Genomic DNA, 15,668 nt, shown 5'->3' with positions numbered 1-15,668 from the left:
TTTTGCCATCTTGATCGATTGCGATAAGGAGCCACACAGCCAATTTGCAGCTGGGATATAGTGAGAAAATATAGACTAGTTCCCGCAAGACAGAGGGTAAAATGTGCGAGAATGTGGGAGCAGACAGGTGTCGGTGCTTGAAATGTAACAACCTCATGCGGGAACAGCAGGAGCAGAAAGACAAAACTCACACACATATAGAAACAAAAACACACACACACGCACACACGCACACACGCACACACACACACACACACACACACACACACACACACACACACACACACACACTTACAGCAGGCCCAGGTCAGAGGATGACAGAGTGTAGGTACTGTACACAGCACCTACAATTTCCACACATTTATCTCCCTCGGGAGTCCAGAGGACCCGAACATCACATATGTAATATAATTGTGTAGGGGGATGTACAGTGTGCAGTCATTGAAAAATGTGTTCTTTTATATGTTCTTCATAGAAAATGAGCCAAGGCCAATGAGTCTGAGGTTGAAAAAATTATGAATCACATCATTTTCTTTTAGTAAACATTGAAAACGGGTCCCACAGACCCCAAACACCACACAAGGGTTATACAGCATGGTAGGGTGGTCATCCCTCACTTTGCGTATATTACAACATTGGTACATTTTAGTCTATAAGATCATCTCTGTCAAATTTCACTTACTTAAGCCAGAAGTTTGTATTTCTGCAAAACAGTCATAATCTTAGGTCACATAAATGGCTTCAGTTTAAACTGCCTTCTATCAGTATAGAAGCTGGCAAAACAAGTCTGTTTTGCTACGGTCCGCATGGATAAGTCTAACATTCAGTTCAGTTCCCAATTTGAAAGGAGAAGGAAAGGGCTCCACGGCAAGATAAAGTGCTGAAAATATTCTAAATATAGTATATAATGTATATAATATTGTTTAGGTGAGCCTTTCTTTTAGTTGGCTGAAACACATTTTTCTGTCGTCCCCGTCCACAACAGTACATCGCTTTGCTGTGGTGTCGGTACTTCAGTCTTTTTCTCCAAACTTGGGGCGTGCCGACCGCCATCTAAAGGTAATACACCTACTATGGCTAAGTATCTCATACAACCCCACTTCAAAACACCCAAACTATCCCTTTAAACATCTCCAATATCATCTGAGAAAGCTTTTGCCCCATAGTTTGCTTCATAGATAGCTTCACAAGTTGAACTGCTTCAAACAGAGACAGATCCAGATTGTTAATGTCCTTAAATAGTCCTTGTCTTTCATAGACCTAAAAGGGACTGTTTGTAACTTCTTACACGTATAAATCGCACGGAAGCACCAAAACTGCAAAGTTATATCTAGTGAAGCCCGTCTCGCAAAACAGTGTTGGCCGCGCTCGGAGGACCGTAGCTTTGGTCTCCAGGGTCGGAGTTTCTGCTGTACTCTGCTCCTCTGCCTGCCTCCCTTCACTCACAGCTCGCTCCACCTCATGTTCATGCGCGCACACTACACACTGCAGAAGAGTTAGTTTAGCTCTGAGAATATCTAGTGAATGTAAAGTGGACGTTTGTGCAGAAATAAATGCTGCAGCTCCTCCAGACCAACAGAGGTTTCCCGTGTCTTGTGAAGTGACGGGGCTCCGCAGCAAGAAACTTTATCGTCTCCGACCGGGTGCCGGTGTCTCCCCTGTTCTGACCGCGGTCGGGAGGCTGAAGCAGGAAAAGCCAACACTAGGATCAGCATTGATTCATGGAGAGACCTTCGTCTGGTCAGCTAACATTACTGCCAAGCAGGTGAAATATAGTGATATTGTGGTTTTAGCTGATGTGTGTCGCCTCACTGTTTTGACGGATGCTCGCTCACATTCAGTTAGCGCGTGCACACGGGCGAGTGCGAGCAACCGGACACTGACTTTCGTTGACTTAACGGCCACAGGTGTCGCTGTTACAACCAATTTCTGATTCTTACAAACAGTCCCTTTAATGAAAAACGTGTGAAGTGCAGACATCTTTTATTCTACCAGAAACCCTTTTTTTTTTTTTTTTTTACTTTAGCAGACACAAGCTTCATAAATACCATTCAGAGAGCATATCACTGTTCTGCAGCTACTCAGGAGTATATATGAAGCTGATTTGTACATGTTTGAAGTCCTTGAACTTTAGGATTGCAGTGTCATGCTGAGGAGGTATTTATTCAATCTCTTCTTGAAGGCATGAACACTATTGGTGTTAGCCCTGGGGAGAAGGAGTTGCCCCTGGGTAGTGACAAAGCCAGGTGGCCCAGTGTCTTGCTCTGCATTGTGTGACACAATACAGGATGTCCTCATTTTAAAAGCCATCAAAACCTCAACAGCTCAGTGAATCTGTGAGTGTGTGAACACAACTTTAGAGGAAACTGAGGTTTTCATTTGGACGCAATAGAAAATGTACCACTTTCTCACAGCTCATTTAAATGTAAAGAGAAGTCTAAATGTTGAGGAGAACCAAGCGGTGAATAAAAAATAAATGTTTGATCATTACTATTTTTTTGTTTTTCAAGAAAAGTGCTCTTTATTGAGCAACATTTAGCTGAGGCAGCAGCTCGCCTACTTGACCAAAACATTTCCCTTTTCTTTCCAGGAAGCTACTGTGTGACCTCGGGTGTTTCATATCCGATATATATTTCCTTAAACTACATAGCTATAATTTTTTTTTTATCATATTGTCAGGGTTAACTGTGCTCTTAGTCTATTATTTAAATGTTTAGTTGTAAATGTTAAATGTAGATATCTGTGACAGTATCTGTATCTGTATTTGTAACCCACCAGTCCCACGGTGTTCCAGGGGTGACGCCGACTGAAGGACTTGCAGCAGCTGAGGGCGGTGGCCGCCACGATGAAGATGATGAAGGAGCTGAGGCACATGTCGGTCTGTATCTCCTCAACTTCAGAGAAGGTGAACACACACATCACACTGAAGGTGAACAGCAGCTGGACAGCCAGGATGCTGAACACCTGCACAGGGATAGATGAAGAACAAGCACTTGGTTAAAACAGATTTTACTTGCAAGCATTCACTACCATTTTATTGCGAGATTGTTGGATTACACTTTCCAGCATGCACTACTATCTGACCTAGCTCTCAAGAAACCCTAGTGCTTTAATATGCTTTGCAGTGTCCAGTAATCAAGGTGGTCTAATGCTGCGACTCCCAACCAAGGGGTACTTCTGCTGCTTGCGAGGTAAGTTTAAGGAGTAACTCAACTAAAGAAAGATGACGTGATCAAGATGGCGGAGTAGATCTCACGCTGCCCAAACTCCCCAAACTTTTCTGCTATAAAACCTTTGATCAGACCTCGTTTTAGTCAGTCAAACTTGCAATCAAGCAGAGTAATATCTGCCTGCCTCGCCTATTATAATGCCGACGCGACTCCGCAATTCCAAGCCCAAAGAGACAGCTGACAAACAACAAACAATGGATGACGATGAGACCGCCGCCGCAGGCCAGCTGACAGTGGCCTATCTGGAAGCTACTTTGGAAAAGTTCTTCAATCAGGCTGAGAAAAACTCCAAAGGAAGATTCGAACGTCTAGAAACTCAACTGGGAACCATACAAGAGACACTATCCAAACATGCTGAGGATATCAAGGCCCAGCGTACAATCACTGCAACGTTGCAGACACGGATCAAGAACGCTGAAGACACCACATCGCAACACAGCCAAATACTGAACCAGCTTGAGAAAAAATTCGTAGCTCTGGAGGACAGAAGCAGACGAGACAACCTGCGCCTCATCTTCCTGAAAGAGGGAGAGGAGAAGGGAAACGCACTGGCTTACCTGATGTCCAACATCCCCAAGTGGTTCCCGCGGCTCACGGACAATTCACCGGAGCTAATGCGGGCTCATTGCATCGGACCGCCGCGTCCCTTATCGGCTGCTCCAAGAGTCATGATAGTGAGGTGTCTGCGCTTCACAGACAGAGATCGCATCCTGAACGAGTCGAGGAGAACACCTGTGGAAGTCGCCGGCCACACTGTTCGATTCGCACCGGACTACAGTGACTGCACTGCCAGGCTTAGACGTCCCTGCTATCCGCTCATGAACCGGGCTCGCGGTCTGGGCTACGAGGCTTTCCTGCTGTACCCCGCCGTCATCAAACTGGTCCACGGCGCTGAGCAACATCTTTTCAACGAACCGGCAGAGGCAGAGACGTTCCTCAATTCCCTCGAACCCACGAAGAATAGTTCGTAACCGGTGAGACTCAAAATCTGAGCGCCGCTCCACATCAACTCTACTCCACCACTGTACCATGCTGGTTTGTTTACCTCCGCGTCAAGTGACGAGTGACGTTGCATGACGGAGATGACGTTGTATGACTCTCGAACTCATACTGCGGGACTTTCCTGCAAACACTTAAAACTCTGCCATCTCTGCTATTTGGTTAATTATTTTCTAATGGGGAAAATGATATCAATTTATGTTGGATGTTTGATATTCAGTACTTAGGTTTTTCTTGATTCATGCCAGACTTTATCTGAGTATAAATATTAATAGCAAAATATTTCTGTTTGAAGCTAGGCAATTTTGTCCCTGTTTGTTTTTGTTAAACTATATTCCACTCAGATAAGGGATCAGCTTAAGGGGAGGGGGTAAGGTGGGTTCTTTAGCCCCTATATTTCCAGACTGTCTTTTTCACAGTCACAATTATTTTTGGGGTGGGTGGGTATGGGTTCTGTTTTTTGTAGGGACACTTCTCTTTTCTCAGAGGAGTACAGGGTTGGGAACAAGAGTAGACCGGGGGACACGGTAGACGTGAATATGGGACTGGACCTGATGAAACAACCTTATTTATCTTTATTAAACAGCTGTATTTTCTTTATTGAGCATACTTTGGTAGCACTGCTGTTTTCTTTACATATTCATGACTAACATTACACTACTATCTTGGAATGGGCGAGGCTTAAATATCCCTCAAAAAAGAATAAGCATTATGGATTTATTAAAAAGGAAAAAAGTAGAAGTGGCCTTTTTACAAGAAACACACTTATTGGAAAAAGATGTTGCCAGAATGCAGAATAGATTCTACCATGTTATTGCATCTTCTTCAAACACAAAAAAGAAGAGAGGTGTAATAATCCTCGCCAAACGCACCTTTCAATATACAGATCTGGGATCTGGGAGAGATACTGAAGGGAGAGTTGCTTATATAAAAACATTAATTAATGGGTTCAAAATAGCATTTATTTCTGTATATGCACCGAATGTATTTGATGCTGAGTTCTACAACTACTTAACTAATACAATACTCGAATTATCAGAATTTTCTCTAATAACAGGGGGTGACTTTAAAGTGGCAGTAGGCAACAATATTTTGGCATAATTTGGCAAAAATTCCATAATAACCTTTCAGCATATTGTAATTCAAGTGATCTGAGAGAAAACTACACCTCTGCACCTCCTCATGGCTCTGTTTACAGGCTTTAGAAAATCTTGCCCGTGACGGCAGACTTTGACCAATCACAGGGCATTTCAGAGAGAGCGTTCCTATTGGCTGTTCCACAAAAGGAGATGCGCGTTCACGTCTGGTCTCTGCAGATAGTGAAAGCCTCGGTCAATGGCGGAACAACCTACTGGAAAGCTTGCTATTCCAGCATTGGCAGCAACTGCCTACACCTCAAAACAACCCAAAAAAAGAAAGACAGACTTTCAAAAAGACAGTCCAAACTGTTGATGTCGTTAGAAGGTAATGTGTAGCTCGCTGCAGTAGCCTCCTCAGATATAGCGAGCACGTATGAAGCGCGTGCATATGCCCGTTCTCGTGTGGGGGGAGGGGCTTCGGACAGAGAGGGGAGAGCGGAGAGAGAGGAGAGAGGAGAGAGCAGCTCGAGGGGATGCAGGATTTTGCGTTTTCCGGATTTCTACGCACTGCAGCTTTAATGCAGTTTGGCTACACTCTTTGGACAGAACTGGGATTACTGAGTCAAGAGAACAACGTCTGGCATCTAGTGCATTAAGGAAATGGGCTATAGATTGTTCGGTTGTAGATGCTTGGCGAATGTCACACCCCTCAGTGAAAGAATTTACCTGTTTTTCTTCACGACATCAATCCTTTTCCCGTATTGACTACATTTTTGTCTCTACACAGCTGTATGATAAGATTTCAGATCTTGAATTACTTCCCATGTCTCTCTCGGATCACAGAGCGGTGACAGGTAAAATAACCATTCTCTCTATCCCTAAACGTGCAGCACGTTGGCGTTTTAACTCTACTCTACTGCAGAATGAAATCTTCCAAAATGAAATGAAAGAACATTTAGATGAATTTATTGCAATTAATAAACCGTCAGTGAATGATCCTGGTATTCTGTGGGAGGCATTGAAGGGATGCATCAGGGATAAAACAATTGGGTTTGCTTCCAATCTAAACAAATCTAGACTGCAGCATATTCAGAAATTAGAAAAAGACATCTCTGAAGTAGAAAATATGATGACCTTGAATGTTACACCGGAGTTGGTACTTAAGAGGGAGCTACTCCGTAAAGACCTCAATCATTTACTTACACATAGAGCAGACTTCCTCATGCATAGAACAAGACAAAATTATTATTTAAACGGTGCACAACCAAGTCACTTACTGGCACTAAAACTTAAAACCAGTGAAAGACTAGCAAATATAACTTCTATTAAATCCGCCACTGGTAAATTGTGTACAGACCCAATAGAAATCAATGATAACTTTAAGGCCTTCTACTCATCTCTATATACATCAGAGATAAATTACGACAGTCGATCCTGCTCTAGCTTTTTAAACCCACTGCAGCTTCCGCAGTTTTCTCAGGAGGATCGTGTTGTTCTTGATGCCCCTTTATCTTTACCTGAACTCCATAAAGCTCTCCTGTCAATGAACAAAGGCAAGTCACCAGGTTTAGACGGGTTACCTCCAGAATTCTATTTAGCCTTCTGGCCCCAAGTAGGACCTCTCTTACGGGATATGATTCTTTCTGCAATTTCTAAGGGTTCATTTTGTAAAAATAATAACCTAGCCATTATCTCTTTACTTTTAAAAAAAGGCAAGGATCCACAGGATTGCTCAAATTATCGACCACTATCACTACTGAATACTGATATCAAGCTATATGCTAAAGCACTAGCCTCTCGATTGGAACCGCATATGAATTATCTCATTCATGAGGATCAGACAGGCTTTATCAAAAATCGCCTTGCCTCAGACAATCTACGCCGTCTTCTTCATATCATTGAGTTTTCTAATAACACTGACTCTTCAACAGCTATCCTTTCTCTCGATGCGGAGAAGGCTTTTGATCGCCTTGAGTGGCATTTTCTATGGTCAGTACTACGCCGCATGGGCTTTGGTAATCATTTTATTACTATGATTCAAGTTCTTTACTCAAATCCCACTGCTATGGTATTGACGGGGAACGTCTTTTCTAAACAATTCCTTGTATCTCGTAGCTCCCGCCACGGCTGCCCTCTTTCTCCTTTGTTATTTGCCCTCTCTCTGGAACCTGTGGCCCAGGCTGTCCGACAATCAGTTAGCCATGAACCTATCAATATGCATAAAACCAAGCACTTTATTTCCCTATATGCCGATGATATATTACTATTTATTCAGGATGTCTCTCGGTCTCTTACCCATCTGCTAAATATATTCAATAGTTTTAGCCAGATCTCGGGATATAAAGTTAACTGGGCTAAATCTGCTTTACTCCCACTCAATGCTTCAGCAAGACAGTTGACCTCCATATCCAATATTCCGGTGGTTCAGAACATCAAATACTTAGGAGTGTCAATCTTCCCTTCAATTGCAAACATTATAAAAAACAACTACAACGTACTTGTGACAGAGATTGAAGCAGATTTACAAAGATGGAAAACCCTCCCATTATCATTCCATTCTCGCATCTCCACTATTAAAATGAATGTCCTCCCAAGAATCAACTTTCTCAGCTCAATGGTACCTTTACAACCACCTAAAGACCACTGGAAAAAAATGAATTCTTTAATGTTGAGGTTTATATGGGGGAATAAAAAGTCAAGACTCAAACTATTAACTCTCCAAAGGCTAAAAGATGAAGGGGGCCTCGGTGTACCTAACTTCCAGTGGTATCATTGGTCGTTTGTACTGCATCCTGTCTCCAAATGGTTAAATCCTGCTTGTCAGGTGTCTTGGAGGCCAATGGAAGAGAACATGGTGCACCCTCACAGGTTACAAGACATGATATACTCCAACATTCCACTCAAACAATCAAAAGAGAAATTTGGCTCAATTATAACCGAAGTAATCCCTACCTGGCGTCTTGCCGAAAAGCACTGTAAAATTTTGTCTAACTGGTATCTTCACTCTCCCATTTTTAATAATGCTGACCTCCGTTTGGGTAGCCAACCAATTTCGTTTTCTCAATGGAGCAGTAAAGGGGTGCACACTCTTGGTGACATCTATAGTCCTCAGGGCCTACAAGCATTCCAAGACATCCAGAAACATTTTAATTTACCTGGCTCATCATTCTTTTTCTATCTTCAACTCCGCACAGCGATGCGCACTTATGGTGTGCCTTGGAACATATCTCTTCCCATACATGCATTTCACACAGCTCTTACCAGCCCTAGTGGACTGGTCTCGAAAATATACTCTATCTTACATAAGGCCTCCTGTAAGCCACTAACTATTGACAGACTGTGGAAGACGGACCTCTCTCCAAATAACTCCAACCTAAATTGGAAACTAATCTGGCAGAACATCCAACTATCTTCCAGGAACCCCAACCATCAAGTTATACATTTCAATTTCATACACAGAACATATTTCACCCCCCACATATTGCATAAATTTAAAGCTTTACCATCACCAAACTGCACCTTATGCAATCAAAATGCATTAGGTACTTTTTTCCATATGGTTTGGGGGTGTCCAAGGGTTGCAGAGTTCTGGAAAAAGGTTGCAGAGATGCTATCAAACATATTGTCAAATACAATTCCTTATTCACCTGAAGTCCTGTTACTTAATGACAGCTCCAACCTGGAACTCTGTGTTAAGCAGAGACGTCTCTGGTTAGCTGGCCTTACAGCTGCAAAACGACTAATAGCTTGCAGATGGAAAGCTCCACATTCTGTCAATATACAAAGATGGCTTCTTGACTTCTTAGATATAGCAGGTATGGAACACTGGGCTGCAAACATGCATTTGGCAAAAAGAGAAAATATATCACATTGGAAACAAGCAATCACTACAATTAAATCCTTCATATAATTGTTCACCGTGTCCCAAAGGTCTAGGGTGGGTGGGATGGGAGGGAATCAAAAGGGAGGGATTTGGGGGTGGGGGAAGGGGGGCGCAGAAGTTTTTATTTTAATGACTTTTTGTTGTTGTTTGTTGTTATTTTCCTTCTTCCTGTTTGTTTGTTTGTTTGTTTGTTTTTGGTTTTTTTTCATTTTCTTTTCTTTTCTTTTTTCTGTAGCTACTTGCCAATTCTGTATTGATTAGTACATGGACATTTGTGATTATATATATATCTTCTTTTTTTACTCCATTGTTGACCTATCAATTTGTAACCCCACCCTATATCAGTTTGCTTAAATACCAATAAAAAATTGATCACAAAAAAAAGGAGTAACTCAACTAATTTGAAAAAAAAAAAAATAAATCATGACTTGGTAGAGAAAAGTAATTTTTTATTGTCACAAAAACCAATAAACTACCAACTACAATCGGCTGACTGCTCAGGAGACGACTCCCACCAACCTTAGTCAGCTGAAACACCTCAACTAAATACTGCAATTAAGAAGTCATAAAAACAAATTAGCAAGTGCACATAGCTGTCCAAAAACAGCTCCCTAAATGCAATGGGTAAGTTGACTTGTATCAAAAAGTTATCTTAACAATATATATGTTTATATAATTAATAATATTGCACAGATTTAGTTCAAAATCAATCCGAGCAAACGCGTTTTGAACATGTCGGGCCTGTCAGACAAAAAACAAAAAAAATTAATTCAAGTGTTCTGAGAGAAAACTGGACTTCTGCACCTCCTCATGGCTCTGTTTTCATGCTTCCAAAAAATCTAGCCCGTGAGGGGAGACTTTGGCCAATCACAGGTCATTTCAGAGAGAGAGAGCGTTCCTATTGGCTGTTCATTCAACGGCGGCAGCTGTCAATTGCTCGTGAACTCCGATCAAACAATCAAACTAGGCAGCGCTGATCAAATATAAATCAATATTCTGTTACTGTAATGCCTATTTCTCTCCTCAAATGTTTTCAGAAACATCTTGTAGTGTACTGTTGTACTGTGAAATTAGAACATTTTCTCCGGCTGGGTGTTGCTTGGTATTTCTTCAACAGATCTCTGCCGGGTCACAAACTCTCTCATTTTCCAGCTAAACAGTACACTACAAGATGATTCTGAAAACAATTGAGGCAAGAAATAGGCATTACAGGAACAGAATATTGATTCATATTTGATCAGCGCTGAATAGTTTGACCGTTTGATCAGAGTTTGCGAGTGATTGACAGCTGCTCAGAGACGGCAGGCTCCAGCTCGGCTCTGACTGGTTGTTTTCCTCCGGTCTGTGAAATCTTGCAGATGCCGTTAGGAGCACCGGAGGACACCGGATGAACATGATTTTTTTTCAGATTACCTGTCTCATGCACTACTGTCAGGATATAGTGACCGTTTTATAAAAATAACTTTTTTTAATCACATTTGCTCCATTTCTACCCACTGCAGATTTAATTGATGTTTTTTGAACCAAGGGGATTTTATGGCTTTTCATGATTGACACTTTTGGCTCAAACTTGTGTAAAACAGTGGTTCCTAACCCCTCAAAAAAAAGCAACGTCTATTTGCACCTTCTTTTCACATGTCTACAAGTTATTTTTCCTTCCCAGATTGATTTATTTTACAAATTTAAGAGGTCTGAGGATGTAAAATGATCCATTAATTTACAGCAAAAAGCAAAGTTTAGAAAAAAACCCCCACAATTTAAGAGATCTTATCCTGTTAATCATCTTGTGCGTTCCTTGAAATTTCTCTTGCGAGTTGCAACTCCAGGAAGCTCTGTCTCGACAACAGGTTGGGAAAATCTGGTGTAGGATAACGTGCTCATAGCAAGTCGTACAAACCTTTCTAATAAATGTTCTTCTCACTGTCTTGTCATCAAAAGAAGATGAGGATTTCAGTGGAGTTGTGTCCGACGAGGCCTTTGGGCTGACGTCGGGGAAAGAATCGTATCCAGTGGTAGGCTGATAGGTGCAAGTTGTCTCGATTTTGGGTGGAGGGCACATTGCCAGGGCTGCAGAGTAGGGTGGAGGTTGCTGTCCTTCGGAGGAGTATGACAGTGGTGGTGGTGGTGGTGGTGATGACACATCATAACCAGGAGCGTCCTGTGTCTCTTTAGATGTGAGGGAGTCTGCTGTATCTGACATTCTGGAGGAAACTGTGGATCAAACACAGAAGTTCAGTCAAATAAAAAGATCAACGTGTGCAAAACAAACACGGGTATGATGGTGTACACTCTGTTTAGCAGCTGTGTGAAGTTCCTGTTTTTCTAAATTATATTGTAGGGTTTACTCATTAACTTTGGCGTCTGAACTGCAATGAATACATTTATGGTTTCATTTAGTGAATCATTGTTTTATAGCTGCCTGTCAGCATGTACAGGGTTGCTAATATGAAATCTTGTTGCCCAAGAATGGTGTAAACATTAGGAAGTAAAACTTGCGCTGTGGTGCCACTTCTCTTACAATCAGCAAATATTCTGGGAAAATGACTGTTGTGTCATGACAAAAAAACGTCATGTGGTCTTGGATTCACCAACAGTCAAAAAATCCCTAGATTTTCGCAGAGTCTCTTTCCACCTTTAAGAAAAAGCTAAAGACCCAGCTCTTTCATGAACCCCTCCGCACCTAATGACATTGATGCTATTGATGATATTGATAATGATGATATTGAGGATGTTGCTGATGTTGATTAGGATATTCATGATGATGATGATGACATTGATGGCATTGTTGATAATGTAAATGATGACGATGACAAAAAAAATCTGCTTCTATCCACACTGTGCATCGCCTTTGTGCACTGCTTGTCAGCACCTGTGTCCGATCAGACTTGAAGCTGTCGTTGGCTCTTAGTCACGTTGTTCCCTCCTATCCAGATCCTTGCTTGTGTTGTGTGAACTCTCAGATGTACCTGGCTTTGGACAAAAGCATCTGCTAAATGAAATTGTAGAATTGTAGAATTTTATCCCAGATTGAATTTCTAATTCACGTACATTTGTGTGAATAAACCATGGATGTATTAAGAGAACTGAAGTTCCACACATGCTATTTAGTACGCTAAAACAGTATGTGAGATATTTTAGTATGTCCGAAACCTTAATATGAAACCAATAGTATGCGAATTGCATGCAACGCAGTATGCAACGCTGGACACTGCTAAGCCCCCAGGCAGAACGCCGGTTGTTGATCCCAATTTTCGTAGTTGCCAAACGGCGGTACTACAACTTCTGTGTCCGTCACGTTATGCCATTGGACCCAAAAAGACTTTTTCCCATAGACTTACATTGGGAAAGAGATGTCTGTAACTCAGCGGATCATTTTTTTTAGCTTCAGTTTCAGGGTCCTGGTGTTGTGCATTCTGGCTCACTGTCGCACTGTCATGACTCACTGGTGAATAGAACAGAGCCATCATTGTTTGTAAAACCTGTGCATTTCCTACTTACTATGACAAGCCAAAATGTCTGCTGTTAAAAAATCCAATTATAAACCTTTATAGAGCCCTTACACTCCCTTAGACTTGGTTACCTTCAAAGCACCTACACATTCATTGTTCACAGGTGTTTTCATTTATTTTTCCTGATCAGATCTCTTCTCAAGGCTGGGCCTTCAACTGCCATCACTTTTCTGTTGAAGCTGTTAAAGGCACAATGAGTAGGATTTGACACAACATTTAACGTTGGCCCCTCCTTCGCGGCTCAACGGGGGTTTTGCTGTGTTCAAACTATGAGCGACCAAAGCAACAAAACGGCCAGTGTGGCCGGCTACATTGTCAGCGAGTCGGCGTTCAAGTGTTGCTCAAGCGCTCCTTGACGTATTACATCGTTAAATAGCACTGGGAACTGGCTAACGGCATTTTCTTTTTGATCGAACGGAACCAGGGTGAAACATAAACGATTGGTTGACGCTTCACCGCGTCATTGGAGCACTGAAAAAAAAAAAATATATATATATATATATATACATATATATATACATATACATACATGCATACATACATGTACTGTGTATATATATATATGTATATATATATATAGCACAAAGCATTTAAATACTGATTTGGAGGTTGATTACCATGGCAACGGTCAAAGCTTCAAAGCATGGGAGTCAGCCCTAGAGTCTATACATTGTTTTTTCATTTTGCCTTTAATAAAAGCACCGTGTGTGGGAGTGCAGGGCCTTTAATGTGTTTGATAAAGAAGCTTATTTCACAACTGTACACTCTTTTGCTTTAAAATAAAACTAAGTCACAAGGTTAAATGTAAAAAAAAAAGCATTTTGACACCACACAGAGCTTCCTTTTTCTCTCAGAAGAATTATTCATAGCTGCAGTGGATGAATGAGTGAATGAATGCTTTTATCAGTGATTGCACTGTTTAACCTACTGACGTGACCAGGACAACAGAAGTGTATTTGATATAATTTAGTTCCTTTTACTTAATAGCAGAGGAAGTGCTGTATAAGTCATGTTTGTACATTCCTTTAGATTAGAGGTCGACCGATAGTGGATTTTTAAAGGCAGATATAATATCGATAGTTTGGAGCAGGAAAAGCCGATATCTTCTTTACTTCTGCAGCAGTCTAGTCGACTACGTGTGCATACAGCGTTTTTAATAACATTTTTTGTCACTCTGAATTTAATAATTCGTAAGAGAATATCCTGAAGTGTGATTTGGTGGCTTACATTGTTGCATTATGTTCTATTTATTTACAATGGGCGATGTGCTGTTCTGTGGTTTACAGTATGACTGGCCACGATTACTTCTGTTGTGCATCCCGTTACCTTATTAAATGCCACTCTTACAAATATTAATGCTTGTGTATCTTCCCGTGGTAAAGAGGATCCTAAAGTGTGTGATATCATTTTATGGATAAGTTACAGTACGTGGCTGAATTGGTAAGCAAGTTACAGTAGCAGTTGAATAATTTATTTTCCTGCCTGTCTGCCTGTCTTGTATCGTGGACAAAGAGCTGATAGTGTTACGTTATTTATTCGAGATAATTTTTTTTTTCCCTCTACCTTGACTTTGTGTATGGAGCCTCCAAGCAAAACGGTGATTTACGTCTCTGTATGACTGGTGGAGGCTGTGCAGCCATCAGTCACTATCAGAGCCCAGTTCCACCGATAACAATAGTTTGTAAAACGTCATATCTACCTCTACTTTAGATAGCAGTATTATCATACACATGTAATCGTTGTTCTTTTCTCCCATACCTGTGAATACAGCAGAGCACCCAGAAATCCATAGGCCACATCAGTGATGTACAAGTAGTAGAAGGTGCAAGAACCCAAACATGATCACGTCCACAGTCAGAATCAGCAGAACACCGTACCAAATAGTGAAATCAGAAGTCTGCAAATAACAGAGGAAGACATTAGTACGTTAATTCATTTCATTAATACATTTTTTTCTTTATATTTCTTAATATAGACAACAACAACAACAGCAATAAAGAAAACAATAATAACAGACAATACATGATGTGTTGATCAATATACATAAAAAATAATTTATAAAATTTAATTAAAAAAAATAATTTTATACTGAGAACTTGCACATTGCGCCACTATAAACGTACACATTTGAATATTTTTACTACACATTTATAATTTTTTATTTTGTTTTTTTAGCGTTTATTTCTTTATATATATTTTTTATTTTTAATTGATATTATTTATTGCACACTAGCCTTACAGCCTAATGAGTATGTAATCCTGCATCTCACTGCACGAAATGAGCATTCGACAGATAAATCCTTTGACGCAGGTAATAATCAAGTATTTTGGAGCATAGTGTTGAAGATTGGATTCATAACACAGTATCTAAAACAGGATTTGCACATAATGGCTTAAATTCAACATGTTTTTAATAAGACCTGGAATATAAAAGGGATATACTGTAGTTGTTTGTACAGTGGATACAGTTGAGTAAAAACAGCTGTCATAGAGAACACATCTGAACCGGTAATTTTAATAATCAATAAATCTTCTGAGTATTTTCTCCATTCATAGATATTTTTTTAGTCCATAAACTGTCAGAAAATACTCTTTCTACCCTGCAGAGCCCAAGGTGACATCTTTAAAACTTTTATTTTAGTTGACCAACAGGCGAAAAACCAAAGAGATATTAACTTTACAATGATATAAAAAGATAAAATCTATCAAATCTTTGAATTAGAAAAGCTGGAACCAAAGAAACGCTCATTTATTTTTTTTAAAGGTCGATTAATTTATTGTCAGAATAGTTCCTGACTAAATTTCTGTCAAGCATCTTCATCAATTAAAGCTGAAGTCGGCGAGATTGGAGCAAATTTGATTAAAAAAAGTTATTTTTTATGAAACGGTCTCTATACCCTGTTTATGTATATTATGTTACGTTAATACCTATTTCTCTCCTCAAATGTTTTCAGAATCATCTTGTAGT

At 40.5% G+C, this 15,668-nt stretch overlaps 1 pseudogene; it reads right to left on the bottom strand.

Annotated features, from left to right (window-relative positions):
- Positions 1–15,668, bottom strand: part of LOC119498631 — a 74,171-nt pseudogene that overhangs the window by 14,393 nt on the left and 44,110 nt on the right.

This window comes from Sebastes umbrosus, chromosome 12, assembly GCF_015220745.1.
Source record: "Sebastes umbrosus isolate fSebUmb1 chromosome 12, fSebUmb1.pri, whole genome shotgun sequence".
NCBI lineage: Eukaryota > Metazoa > Chordata > Actinopteri > Perciformes > Sebastidae > Sebastes > Sebastes umbrosus.
This window is presented reverse-complemented; position numbering and strand designations above follow the sequence as displayed.